This window comes from Dermacentor andersoni, chromosome 1 (genome assembly GCF_023375885.2).
Source record: "Dermacentor andersoni chromosome 1, qqDerAnde1_hic_scaffold, whole genome shotgun sequence".
Lineage (NCBI taxonomy): Eukaryota > Metazoa > Arthropoda > Arachnida > Ixodida > Ixodidae > Dermacentor > Dermacentor andersoni.
The window spans coordinates 218990368-219005017 of NC_092814.1; the positions used below are offsets into that span (position 1 = coordinate 218990368).

At 48.3% G+C, this 14650-nt stretch overlaps 1 long non-coding RNA gene across 1 annotated transcript; it reads left to right on the forward strand.

The window, feature by feature from the left end:
• The first annotated feature begins 5869 nt into the window (after window positions 1–5869).
• Window positions 5870–12819, forward strand: LOC140215292 (uncharacterized). The gene is made up of 2 exons (XR_011892249.1): window positions 5870–6089; window positions 11909–12819. It is a non-coding gene; the product is annotated as an uncharacterized lncRNA (long non-coding RNA).
• Window positions 12820–14650: the final 1831 nt, after the last annotated feature.

The window sequence follows — 14650 nt, forward strand, 5'->3', positions numbered from 1 at the left end:
TGTCGGTGAGGAGCCGAAGGGCTAAAGGAGGCTTATCAAGGCGTCGTCACCAGCGAGTACGTCAACCATGCAGGCAGGTAGTGAACGCTGGCCGCACACCATCCTCTTCATGCCAGTGGATTCTTCTGTCAACCTTCGAGTATTGAACAGGCAAGCTCTCTCTGTTTTTCTTGAGGGAAAGGCGCCAAACGAAATCAAGGAAGTCCGGCTGAACACACGAAACAATGTTCTAGCTGTCGACACAACCCGTGGAACCACGCTGGAGACGCTACGACAGATAACAGATTTGGGCAACATAAAAGTACGATCAGTCATACCTATGGATGGGGCCTGCACTGCAGGTGTGATCTACGATGTTGACTTGGCTATTTCGAACTCGGACCTGCCAATTCTGATCAAACCGGCATACGAAGGAATGGTCATCACGCACGTATGCCGACTTGGCAACAGCCGTTGTGTGAAGATTGTGTTCAAGGGGGATTCCATCCCTTCGCACGTAAAGGTCGGTCACTTCCGACATGTCGTACGACGGTTTATCCCAAAGCCGCTTCAATGCCACAAGTGCTTTAAGATCGGACATGTTAAGGGCGCCTGCGCAAACTCCCCAATATGCCACCGGTGCGCGGAGTCACACACGGTAGACGTCTGCCGTGCCACAAACTTTAGGTGTGGCAACTGTGAAGGCACCCATGAAGCGACGTCTAAAGAATGCCCAAGAATCAAAAAAGAGTTCGAAGTTCTGAAGCAAATGGTGAGGGATAACTCAACCCATAGAGAAGCCTCAGAAAAGATCCGGCGTCGACGTCGTCATCGACGGAAACGCTCAAGACAGGGTGGAGCTCGTGCGCCGCTTGCGCCAACGCCATCATCTCCATATAGAACGCCCGAGAGCACAAGGAGGCCTCAGACGGGAAATGCTGCCCCCGTGGAAGAGTGGCCGGCGCTTGCAAGCTCTCAGTCTTCTAAGGAGCCTCCACGCTTGATGCTCCCATCGAAGCCCGCATCTGTCGGTGAGGCTTCAACAGTCGACTGCCAAATGATCCCGGTGCTGCGATCCATTGTGAATGTCATCAGGGCCATGCTGACAAGCATTGACACTCCATCTGCTCGTAGTGGACTACAAGTGCTCGACGCGCTGAGCCCCGTCCTAGCAAGCCTTGAGTGAAGCCATGACTGACCATCACAAGTCATTTCGTAAGGAGGTCAGAGAAGCGTCGATCCTTCAGTGGAACGCGAGAGGTCTAAGATCTCGCATCGCCGATTTTCGTCAATTTGTTCTCACTAACCGCTTTCCAATCATTGTCATCTGTGAACCAAGATTATCCCATCCAATGAGACTATCCGGCTACGAGACAATATTCTCATCAAGCGACATCAAAAGTAGCAAGGTGGTCGTGTTTATTCGCCGTGAACTCACTTACGTCGTCCAACCGGTGCAACATCATGACGACAATCAGTATGTGTGCATGACTGTTAAAAATAGGAAAGTCACCTTTGCACTCTTGGGGGTGTATCTGTCTCCATCAAGTCGATTTGACACCAAAAGACTAGAAGACATCTTGAAAACACAACCTGCTCCATGGATTATCACCGGAGATTTCAACGCTCACCATACCATTTGGGGAAGCTCAAAGGTTAATGCGACGGGAAGACGACTAGCTTCATTAGCTTCCAACAATGGTCTCTACCTGCTGAATGACGCGAGTCCAACATTTCTGCGGGGAATAACGTACAGCAGCTGCCTCGATTTGACTTTCGTCTCCCACCGCCTCGCCACACATGTTAAGTGGTTTTTGGACATTGAAACGCACGGAAGTGACCACATCCCCACTTACCTCAAGATCAAGGGAATGTCCAACACGTATACGTTCACCACGATACGAAGAATAGATTGGTCTGTCTTTAAATCCCAGATTGAGGACGCTTGTCACAAAAGCCTCTCTTGTGGACTTCAACAAGCTATTAAGAAAACGGCACAGACGGCCACGCGCACACTTACGTGTTCTCCAAGGTATTCTGAATTCGACCTGGAATTGGAGCGGCTTCGTACGATTCGCCGTCGTGCCGAAAGGAGATATCGACGCACTAAGTCAATTCAGGATCTCAGAACAGCCAGGCGAATGCAAAAGAAGATACAACGCCGCATGGATAAACTTGAGGCTCAGCGTTGGTCGAAATTTTGTGCGTCGCTAGATCCACGCAAACCGCTATCTCAAATATGGAGAACTGTGCGAGGACTACGTTCTGTTCCGGAACAGCGTTTCCCGTTTAAGGCCCTAGCACTATTCCAGCGCCGACAAGACATTGATGTGGCGGAAGACTTCTGTGCTATGATTGCGGGCCAGCCAACTCGCACAGGTTCGCTTACATTGAACCGTATTCCAGAGTCACGCGATTCACGCATGGATCTGCCTGTCACGACGCAAGAGCTTGACGCGGCGCTCGCCCTATGTAATCGGTCGTCGTCGCCTGGTCCGGATGACATATCTTACCGCATGCTATGTCACCTTGGAGAACGGGCACGAAGTGCACTCCTTCATATCTATAACGAGTCCTGGCAAGAGGGCAAAGTTCCTCAAGATTGGAAGCTCAGCCGCCTGGTACCGCTTCTTAAGCCTGGCAAGTCTCCCTTAGAGATTACTTCATACCGACCAATTGCGCTGGCAAGTTGCGTTGGGAAGGTAATGGAGCGAATGATCCTCGCCAGACTTGAGTGGTATCTTGAACATTACGAAATCTACCCGGACGCCATGGCTGGTTTTCGACGTCACCGATGTTCTATCGACAACGTTATCGATCTGGTAACCTATGTTCAACACCAAAAGACGTGTAAGAGGTTATCTGTCGCAATGTTCTTAGATATAAAGGGAGCCTACGACAACGTTCTTCATGACGCCATACTTGAAGCATTGGAATCGGTGGGCCTAGGCGGTCCATTATATCGTTGGACTCGCAGTTATTTACATAGGCGGTCTCTATTTCTTAACACTGAAGCTGGCCCAACCTCGCAATATTATACGCACCATGGAGTTCCACAAGGTGGTGTCTTGAGTCCCACGCTTTTCAACCTTGTACTCATTGGTCTCGTGGAACGACTTCCGAACACAGTTAAAATTTCAATGTATGCCGATGACATCTGCGTGTGGGCATCTGGTGTGACACGGCCGCAAGTACGCGCCAGGCTTCAAAAAGCTGCCACGTCAACATCGGCCTACTTAAATGAACAAGGCCTCAAGATCTCGCCAGAAAAATGCGCATTGGTCGCGTTTAGCCGGAAGCCAATGTGATCATACGATGTCTCTATCGACGGTCAAAACATTCCTTATGTCAGGACGCACCGATTCTTAGGAGTAATCATTGATCGCGACCTCTGCTGGAGTCCTCATGTGGCCTACCTAAAGAAGCGCCTGACGGATATCTCTAATGTGTTTAAGTTTCTTGGAGGAAATGTCTGGGGTACTTCAGTACATGCAATGATGCAACTGTACAGGACGCTCTTTCTTGGGTATTTGCGATACAGCTTGCCTGTGCTGACCAACACTCGAAAGCGTCCAGGCCCAGGCGCTTAGAGTGTGTCTTGGATTGCCGCGGTGTTCGTCAACGGCTGAAACCATTGCGATTGCACACGATTTCCCAGCCAAGACCCATATAGTCATGGAAGCACTCAGAGCACACGTAAGGCACCTTGCTCGAGCCCCTGCCCATCATCTAGCCACAGTGCCAGAGGATCGACCACGTGCTTCCTTTTGTGAAACAGTCCTGCCCTATCGTGCATACCTTCCATCAGGTTATACAGCTCCAGCGAAAGTTCCGTTTCCACCATTGTGCTTGGCTCAAGCAAAGGTTCGACTTATCGTACCAGGCATACGAACAAAAGCCCAACTCTCGTCTCCAGCACTCAAGCAGCTTTCACTGCTTTTGCTGTACGAGACGTACAACGATCATCATCATCTGTATACTGACGCTTCGACCACGGTGAATTGGTCTGCAGGATCGGTGATCTTTCCTGCAAAACCTTCCACCATAAAGATTCGACTCTCTCACCAGACTACATCGACTGCCGCGGAGCTTGCTGCTATTCGTTGTGCACTTCGTGTAATTTCTGAAGAAATACCCAAGAAATGGAGCGTGTTCACTGACTCCAAGGCTGCACTTCATTGTTTGGTTTCTGCCTTACGCCGAGGACCCCACGAACAACTAGTTCTAGAAATCAGACTGCTGCTTCACCACCTCGTCGAGCAAGGACACGAAATCACGTTGCAGTGGATTCCAAGCCACTGTGGCATAATGGGCAATGAACTTGCCGACGCAGCAGCACGAGCTGCACATGAGGAGGGCTTGCAAGACTCCATTCCATTCTCAAGAACAGACGCTGCAACGAAAATTCGTGTGCTTGCAAATGAAGCCATCAAAACTTTATGGAACACACCAAGCTTAAAGCATACACGTCTACACCGACTGGACCCATCCCTTCGACTTCGACCCCCATCTGGACTCTCTCGACTAGAAACAGCAGTACTTTGCCGACTGTGGCTTGGTGTCGCCTACACAAGATCCTTCGCCTTCCGAGTCGGTATGGACGACAGCGTGGCTTGCAGACACTGCGGCGGCGAGGAGACCATCGAACACGTGCTCTGCCACTGTCCTCAATACAGCGCGCACCGGCTGTCACTAGCGACCACTTTGGCACGCCTTGACGACAGGCCACTTTCAGAACAGTCAGTATTGGAATGCCGACGTGAACTGTCGTCGCAGCAAAAGTCGGTCAAGGCTTTGTTGACTTTTCTACGTGACAGTGGCCTATTAGAAAGACTATAATGACCCCATTTCATCCCTTTTCATATTTTTTTTTCTCACGCTTTTATTTTTGTCACGCTCTTCTTTCCGTCTTTACTTCCCCTTTCCCTTCCCCTAGTGCAGGGTAGCAAACCAGAGGTTTTAAGTCTGGTTAACCTCCCTGCCTTTCTCTCATTTGCATCTCTCTCTCTCTCTCTGCACAATTCGTTGCAGTGCGAGATGTGGATGTCGCACCAAGCCGGTTGTGCCTATGCATTTATGGCGAAATGAAAATGCATTGGGAACCTTAGTGTGCTGGCTTGCATGAAGAAAATACTTAAGAGTGTTTGCTGTGTTCACTGTTTGTGCACCTGCCAGTGGTTCAGTGTATTTTCTTTTTTTTGGGGGGGGGCAGCTTTATTATGTATGGACAAATCATATATTTTCGTCTCATAATGGAGCTCTAATTCTTCAGCAGTAGAACAATGCAGATCCAATGCTCTGCAGAACTCGGTGTGCGTGAAGATGTCGTGAACCACCAAGGCAAAATTACATATCGGGAGAAATGTGGTGCAGATGCCAATGAAAAGTGGGTCTTTAACCCGCCATGATAAAAATAAAGATTGCAGAGGGAATAGACCTTTTGTACTGCTTTAGAGCAATGATTACACAAACTGTGACATGCTCAAACGTGTAAAAGCTTGCCGCAATGCCAAAGTAGGATGAGCGATATGTAGCGTATTTTGGCATTGAACGTGTCTTGTAACTGCTATTTTTATTGTAAGCCTCGCTGTCACGGCTTTCCCTCCGGCACTTCCTTTACTGAAACGCAGCACTGTCGTTCTATTGTTGTCATGATGATGATGGTAACGGCAGCAGTAAGGCTGGTTAATGCTTGCCCCTTCGATTCCTGCGAGTTTAGTGGTACACAATATGGCACGTGCATACACCTGTGCAGCAAAATTTTACGCTTGTGGTGATTTGTTGGAGAGCTAATTCGTGTTGGGACATTTCAAAGATGTGCGCCATTGTGGCTTAATAACTAGAGCATTGATGAGGTTGAAGGCTGGTTTTATTGGTATAGATGCTTGAAGTTGAATTGCACAACAATTTGATGGGACACAAAGAAGAGAAATACACACAGCAGAACGCTGTGCTGTGTGTGTTACTCTTCTTTGTGTGCCGTCGAATTGTTGCGTGATCCAACTTCAAATAGAGCATTGGGCTTCTTTGTTCTTTGGTGCTGGACCGAGGAAGTGTGAGCTATTCGACACCATGCCAGTGCCTTGCCACACAATTATGGAAGTCTGAAGGTTTGCAAACAAAGCTTTGCTTTCACATCCACCTGCTCATGTAATACAAGCACTGATTGAAAGAATCGTCATACAAGAATAATGGTGGAATGAATGGTCTTTGAAAATTTGGATGTTGACACTAATGACATAATAGGTGCCACACCGAACTCGACAATTGTACTGGACAGAGCAGTTTGTTTCCTATGTGAAGCACAAGCTTCCATTACATGATGTGCAGACAACCAAGCTCAGTTTGTTTTAACGTGGTTCACAACATTCACTGTAATCGGTTTTTGATTCTAAAGAAGTGCCAAACACCACCTCTTTTTCAAGGATGTCATGGGAATATTTGGCGATACCTTTTTACAGCCCCTCATAATGGAAGTGTGGCCAGCCAGCTTTGCTTGGGTGCCTTTATAGATTTCTGTTCCTGATCATTGTGTGCTATCAAGTTGCTAAAGTCTATGCAACCAGTGCAAGGCATTACGTGATTCTATAGTCGGATACAACTTTAGGAGGCCGCAGAATCTGCACTTCAGTGGCAGGTGAACACAAGCCTGCACCAATGGGCACACACTCTACACTGATGTCGTGCCGCTGGACGCACTAATACCCGCTCATTGGAGAGGGACTATTTCTTTAGACGTGGAGGCAATCGGCTGCTGCGCTTTGGTCATCTGGGCGGGGTCTCTCCTGTCTTGTGAAGTTGTATCCGACTAGAGGGTGCCGCTTTTCATACAACACAAAAGGACAAGGAGAGAGGAGACAAAGGAGAGGAAAGACAGGGAGGTTAGCCAGTGTAAGTACCGGCTGGCTACCCTGTGCTGGGGAAAGGGGTAAAGGGAATAAAAGGAGAAAGAAGAAGAAGAGAAAAAAAATGGAAAAAAAGAAAATTGACACAGTAACGCGAAACTACGCGCTACAACGTTCAGAGGCGGTCGCACAATTCGCATGTCCTTAAAAACTTCAACAAAGCCCTTAAGGCCTTGAGTGCCGAAGCCCGTCTGGACCAGTGTCCTAGAGCTTTTTCCTCTGTAAAGGGGCGATTGTCCAGTTTTGCGAGAGCGGTCACGAGCACTTTTCTTCGCACTGCGTAACGGGGACAGTCACAAAGGAGGTGTTCAATCGTCTCCTCGCAGCCGCAGGTGTCACAAGTAGGGCTGTCGGCCATTCCAATGCGGAATGAACAGGAGTTTGTGAATGCCACGCCGAGCCACAGGCGGCACAGAAGTGTTGCTTCCGCTCGTGGCAACCCTGGTGGTAGGCGGAGTTGCAGACGTGGATCCAATTTGTGGAGACGTGCGTTCGTGAATTCACTGGTGTTCCACAGATTCTGTGTAAGCTCGCGGGCGAGGGAGCGAAGACTTGTGGCTGCATCTGTTCTTGACAATGGTATGGGTGTAATCTGGGCACCATCATGAGCCGACCGGGCAGCGTCATCCGCACTATCATTTCCAGAAATTCCACAGTGACCCGGTATCCACTGGTAGATGATGCTGTGTCCCTTGTTGATTGCGTGATGGTGGAGTAGTCGGATGTCTGCGACTAGTTGCTCATTTGGTCCATGGTTGAAAGGGGACATCAGACACTGAAGAGCTGCCTTTGAGTCACATAAGATGGACCATGAATGTGATGATTTGTGAACAATAAACTCCAGAGCAGCACAGATAGCTGCGAGTTCTGCAGCCGTCGATGATGTAATGTGAGATATCTTGAACTTGAGGGTGACGCACTCTGCGGGAATCACCACTGCTCCAGCTGAACTATTAGAGGATACAGAACCGTCTGTGTAAACGTGGATGCGTCCTCTGTGCTGTTCATGTAGCACTGAAAGCACGGTTTGTTTGAGGGCGAAAGTTGACATCTCCGTTTTCCTTTTGATACCGGGAATAACAAGAAGAGCCTGGAGTGGATGGAGGCACCACAGCGGTTGAGATGGTCGTGCTGCAGGCGTGAAGTTCGACGGTAAAGTTCCATGGTTGGCGGCAATAATCTTGCTAAACGCTGAACGAGGTCGAGCGGCAGGAAGGGAGGCGAGATGATGCGATGGAAGTCGGGCGAAGTGCCTGATATGCATCCTTAAGGTGTCGACTTGAAGATACGTGTTGATGGGGTGGTCATGCGCGATGGCTATTGTTGCTGCCGTGGACGCACATCTGGGAAGACCAAGGCAAATTCGCAGAGCTTGAGCTTGTACAGATTGGAGGGCACGGAGGTTGGTCTTGCCGGTCCCACCCAGTACAGGTAAGCTATAGCGCAGGAGACCAAGGAACAGTGCGTTATAGAGTTGGAGAATCCCACTCACAGACGTACCGCATGACTTTCCCGCAAGAAATCTGAGCACGTGGGTTATCATGGCTAATTTCCTTTTTAGGTAGGAGATACCTGGCTTGAGCAAAGGCACAAGGCGGCTAGACTTCCATGCAGCTGGAACTTCTCCTTCACGCCATGAATTATTGTACACGTCGAGAAATGCATGCCGGGCTGTGTGACCGAGGTTTCCAAGAGCTGCGTATGTTACCCCGTCAGGCCCAGGCGATGAGGAACGTCTGCACGCTGCCAACGCCGCCTGCAACTCCTCGATGGAAAACAAATTGTCCATACGAGAATCTCGCGAGATTGGAACATCACGGGGATCACGTGTAGCGAACGATGGCGGTAGACCAGCAACCTTGAAACAGAAGTCCTCCGCTACGTCGATCTCTCTGCGACCTTGATAGAGAGCCAGGCATTTGAAGGGGTGGCGTTGTTGCGGTGATGTTCGAAGACCACGCACTGTTCTCCAAATATGTGAGAGGGGTTTATGCGGATCAAGGGTATCACAGAAGGTTTTCCATCTTAGAGACTGCAGGGAGTTGATCCGACGCTGGATCTTCTTCTGTATGCGTCTCGCCTCCCTTAGGTCGTAGATGGACTTGGTGCGCCTGTACCTTCTTTCCGCGCGACGGCAGATTGCTCGAAGCCGCTCCAATTCTGCTTCGAATTCAGAAAATTTAGGAATAGGCCTAAAAGATCTTGTGGCTTCTTGAGCAGCGGCGTTAATTAGCTTCTCGATGTTGCCAGGCAGACAATCCTGGATCTCTTGGCTATTCTTCTCCATGAGCAACGTGTATTTAGGCCAGTCGATGTGATGAAGAACTGTAGTAGAGTGTGACTTGCGTATGCCGTCGATTTTAACATATGTTGGAACGTGGTCACTACCATGCGTTTCGTTGTCCGTGAACCATTTCACACTGGCACTGAGGCATCTTGAAACAAAAGTCAAGTCCAGGCAGCTGCTGTATGTCAATCCCCGCAGAAAGGTCATTTAGGCAGCAGAGCTCATGATCCGACGCGAAGGATAGTACACGTCTTCCTCGACAGTCCATCTTTAAGCTTCCCCATAGCGGATGATGCGCATTGAAGTCGCCGGTAATAACCCATGGTCCAGGTGTCGCTGTTAAAATTGTACTTAGCCTTGCGCTGTCAAATCGACTCGAAGGTGAAATGTAGGCACCTATGAGCGTGAGTGCGACGTTCTTGCATTTTATAGTCAAACACACATACTGATTGTCGTCATCAGGTGCCACTGGGTGTAAAACATATGTGAAATCGCATCTGATATAAACGATGACTTTGCTGCGGTCGGTACAGGTGGCAGACATGAAAGCTTCATATCCTGATAGGCGGATGGCGCTCTCAACGTTTGGTTCACAAAGGACGATTATTGGAAATTTGTTCTTAAAAACAAACGGACGAAAGTCCGAAATGCGCGATTTAATGCCTCTGACATTCCATTGGAAGATAGACGCTTCCTTGACTTCTCTAAGGAACGAATGTAGAGGAGCAGCCATGGTGCTTCTCAAGACCGGACAGTACCGGATACAGGGCATCCAGTATTTGAAGTGCGCCTCGAGCCGCCGGAGTGTGTATGGCGGTCAGTAGTGCTCGTAGCGTGTTCATAAGGGCGCTTATCATGGTGACAACTTGTTTGTCGTTGTCTTGGTTGCTGCCAGAAGGTGAAGCATGATTCGGCGAGTGTGCTACATCTTGTCGCTCCGCTGGTGGATCTAGCCGTGGCAATGGCGGCCACTCCTCGCTTGAGGCAATGATATTGGAGACTTTCTGCTGAGGAATCTCATTGCTGCTATTGCTAGTTGTATGCGTAAGTTTCTGGACTGTCAGTGGACGCGGTGCATCCTTAGCAATAGCAGTGGGTTTCCTAGATCTCCGACGACGTGAGCGTCGACGTCGCACCTTAGCGGCAGCCTCCCTGTGCGAGGAACCATCCCTGACCATTTGCCTCAAGACTTTCGCCTCATTTTTCACACGTGGGCAATTCTTCGAAGTTGCATCGTGAGAGCCCTGACAATTGGCGCACTTTTGGTTTTCTGCACGACAGGCGTCGGAGCTGTGCGACCCAGAGCACCGTGAGCACACGGCAGCGTTTGTGCAAACCGCACTAACGTGCCCTATCCTTTGACATTTCCTGCACTGAAGCGGCTTTGGCACAAAAGGCCGTACAACGTGTCGGAAGTGACCGACCTTGACGTGGGACGGTAGGCTGTCTCCTTTGAAAGTTAACTTGACACACTGCGAGTGTCCCAGGCGACGGGCTTGCAATATGGCAATTCCCTCTGTCGCCGGCTTGATGAGTATATGCAGGTCAGCATCGCTTATGGAATTATCTACGTCATACACAACGCCGGCCGTAGAGTCGTGATGGTCTTGTTTATAGCAGCGTACGTTGATGCTATCCAGCACCTTAACGTTGCTCAGAATGTCTAGCGCGCTGCGGTTTGTGACATCTATAGCGAGGATGTTCTTACGGGCGTTGATCCTTATATCTTTGATCTGACCCGGAACAAGTGCCTCGAGCGATACAGATGTGGCTTGGCGGTTGATCCGGTTTAGATTGTCGCTAGCAGCCACAGGCATATATAAAATGGTGAGGTCTGATGGCTTTCGCGTCGGGATCACAGTTGCCCTACTTGAGGAAGGAGACGTCCTGACGAGTCTTCTCTTTGCTTTGTGCTTCGCTACGGGCACGAAGTCGCTGTCATCCGGGGTTTCATCACTGGTTCCTGAGTAGATCACAGTGTCCTCGCTGTAGGTGTCACTCGGGCGACTAGACCGCTTTCTCGGTGCGGTCGCTGTTGACGTACAAGGACCAGGAATTTCTCCAGGCGACTCCACGTCCATCGCCGTAGTTAAGGGAGTGGCGTCTCCCACAAAGTAGCTTCAAATTCTCAGAGACAAAAAGGCAGCGTTCCACGCAGGACACTTCCAAAAGGACAAAGTGTACAATTATTTGGCCTATGAAATGGATACATCACAAGTGAGCTATGCATGTGCTTAAGCTGTGTGAAAATTAGTACATGCAAATATATGACATTGTTAAAGAATATGTGGTATCGAACATGCATGTAATGGCACGTTTAAATCCGGGAGTGTTGCATTCATATGCACAGTCTATAGGTGATAGCATTATTAAGCTCATGCCGTTTCCTGTCTTTTCATTGTGAAATACACACACCATTCATCTTGTGGCTAATCAACACCCACTCTATTCTTGCACATAGAAAGAACAAACAGCACAATGACGTATATGCTGCATTAGTGTCTTTTTCATTTACATGGTCCAAGAGTGGCACAGGTTGTCTTACGTTTTTGCCCATTTTGAAGAGACACCAAGTGCATGTTACAAGTGTCCCAATATGCACAGCACAATGTTTACTGCAATAATCTTATTCATGCTCTTGAATAATAAACAAAATAATAAACTGAAAGCTCCTTTATAAGGTGTGTTCTGGGGGCTCGACTGGAGAGCAGTGAGGGCACTGATCCTACTGTTGCAGAGCAGCCCTCTGGACCTTGCCACACTCTCAAGAGCACGTGCCTGGCGCTCGCCTACTGCCACCAGGTGGTTGAGTGCCTCCAGCAGCAGAATGTTTTGCTGCAAGAAAAGTGGATTGTTGGAATGAATCAACCGCATATAAACCAATATTTACAAATAGAAATGCTCATTGCACTATTGGTACTAAATGCCATTAACTGTGGAAGCCTTTAGTGTATGCATAATAAAACAATTTGTCGGGACAACGTTGCTTTATTTTTCATAACGGGTTGTTTTTTTCAGAGCCAATTGTAATGTTTACTAGTGTGCCAACAGCTGAGGTGTCCTCGCACCCTCACGAGTCTCTACTGTCAGCACCACAAACCTATTTTTGTTCACTGCAAAACCAATGCCGCTCCCTACAATCCCGTCTTATGCGAGCTGATTGCATCCTATGCCTACAAACATCATATTTTTGTCCCATTACGCAATTTTCTACCATCCTCGGCTGCAGTTCTTGACATCCATTCTGTCACGCTTATGTAATCACCTTTTATAAATTAGCAACGAGTGATTGAAGACGTGCATGGCCTGCCCGCCGATTCCATTTTTTTTTCTTAATCTCAGCTAGCATATCAGTTGCCACGGTTTACTACGCCACTGTCTTCCTGCCTTAATGCTATCTCCAACAATTTTTGTTACTTCGCTTTCTGCAGAGTCCTCGACTTCTCAAGTTTCTTTGTTAACCTCCAGGTTTATGTGCCATATTGCATAACCGGTAGAATGCAATGATTCTAAACATTTTTCAAGGATATCGGTAATGTGGCGATCACGATTCGGGAATGCCTCCCATGTGCTGTTCAAACCATGAAATTTTTGTATAAGTTTCCTGCTTTACATCAGTACCTGCTATTGATATTTCACCTGGATAAAGATACTATTCCATAGATTCTGCGGGCTGAATGTCACTGATGAATTTCTGGTATCTCACCAAGTTAGTGAAGGTTACCTTTATCTTTTCCATATTTTCGCGGGCCCACGTACATGTAAAAGCACGAACACTCATTGGTTCTCAATGCCTTTTTTAAACTGCTGGACATTCAGTTCGTTACTACGATAGTGACTTAATCCGTGCACTATTATTATGCTAAATATGAAACAGTAGAAATATACTTATCTGCAGTTTGTCGATGTCTCCTTCACTGTGTTGGTTGCGAGATCCATCATCGGCACCACCTCCTTGTCGCATCTTAGCTATATCGGCTGTCTTCCTTTAGCACACGCTATGCAATATTCGTGACACTCGCAGTCACGCAGAGGGGAGGAACTCAGCGCACTCACAGAAGCAGCACCGGATAAGTTGTTTGTTCAGGATTGTGCCGTGAACAGTAGGCGCACGTTGCGATCTGTAAAATCGCCTAAGCTATTGGCAGTCTTTCGGGGTGCACGGAAATATTGCTCACGGAGGAACAGAACTATCCAAGAAACAGTGGTCATCGTCGAGCCTGATCACTACGACGCGCACTGCAAGCTCGTTGTACGAGTTTGTTTACACTGGGCTTCAATGTTTAGCCGCCATGCTCGCCCGATGAATGTATGTGATGACGCCACCACAGCGTTCTCTCGTGGTATAATGCGAAGCGTACTAAATAACAAATTAGTCGAATACACATTCAGTTTACATCTTGTAAGCTTTAAAATGCTTTTAAACCACGTTAAACTAACTAATAATATTGTACTAAATGCATTTGTTTTATAACTCGCTTGTACGTGTAATGCACTCAGTGGAACGACAAACAAGTGAAAGAAGGCACGACCATGCACCGACGGTATGATCACGTGAGCCCCTGTTTGTCGACCGCCCAGAAGGCAACGCCCAAGGAATGATAGCCACCCAGAGTGAATCTAGATAAACCAATGAAACTGGAGGCTTGTGGAAAGATAAACTGTGTCTCGGTACCATTTGTGCTTTCATCTTGGGGTGTCGCCAGAGCTCGTGAAGATCCCGAGTTTCGCCAAGCTCGGCGCATCCTGCATAGCACCCCAGGAGGAGATGTCACCGGTCGTGTATTGTGAGTAATTGCACCGAAATTATAGTCGCAACAGCACATAGAAAAAGCAGGAGTTCTGCAAAATATACGAGGGCGAGTCAAACGAAAGTGAGCCAACTGCGAATATATGACAAACGGGGCACTTTATTTAAAAGTAGTCTCCATGAGCATTTAGACATTTGTACCTCTTACTAACGAGTCGCGTGATTCCCGTCTCATAAAACTCCTTGGGTTGCTGCTTCAAAAAGTCTGTAACTGACTTCTTTACGTCATCGTCCGACATGAATCTGGTTCCCCTGAGCTGTCTTTTTTTTTTCAATTGCCCCATATTGTGGAAGTCTCAAGGCGACATGTCTGGGCTGTTTGACAGATGTTGCAGCGTCTCCCACTTGAACTTTGCCAGTTTCGTGTTCACCACATCAACGACGTTGGGACGGGAATCGTCGTGGAGCAACCCCATTCCTGAATTCTCCACGTCGTTTGTTCTTGATTGTGACACGCAGCCGATACGGCGTTTCACAATATCGGAAACGTTCGATAGTTTCTCTAGGTTTAGCACATTCGATCAGTAATGGCCCCTGACGATCGAAAAAAAAAAAAGTCAACAGCACCTTGCCGGCGGAAATGACGGCCTTTGCTTTCTTTGGGGGTAATGAATTCGAATGTTTCCACTCTAAGCATTGCCGTCGTGTTTCAGGCTCGTAATGGTGGCA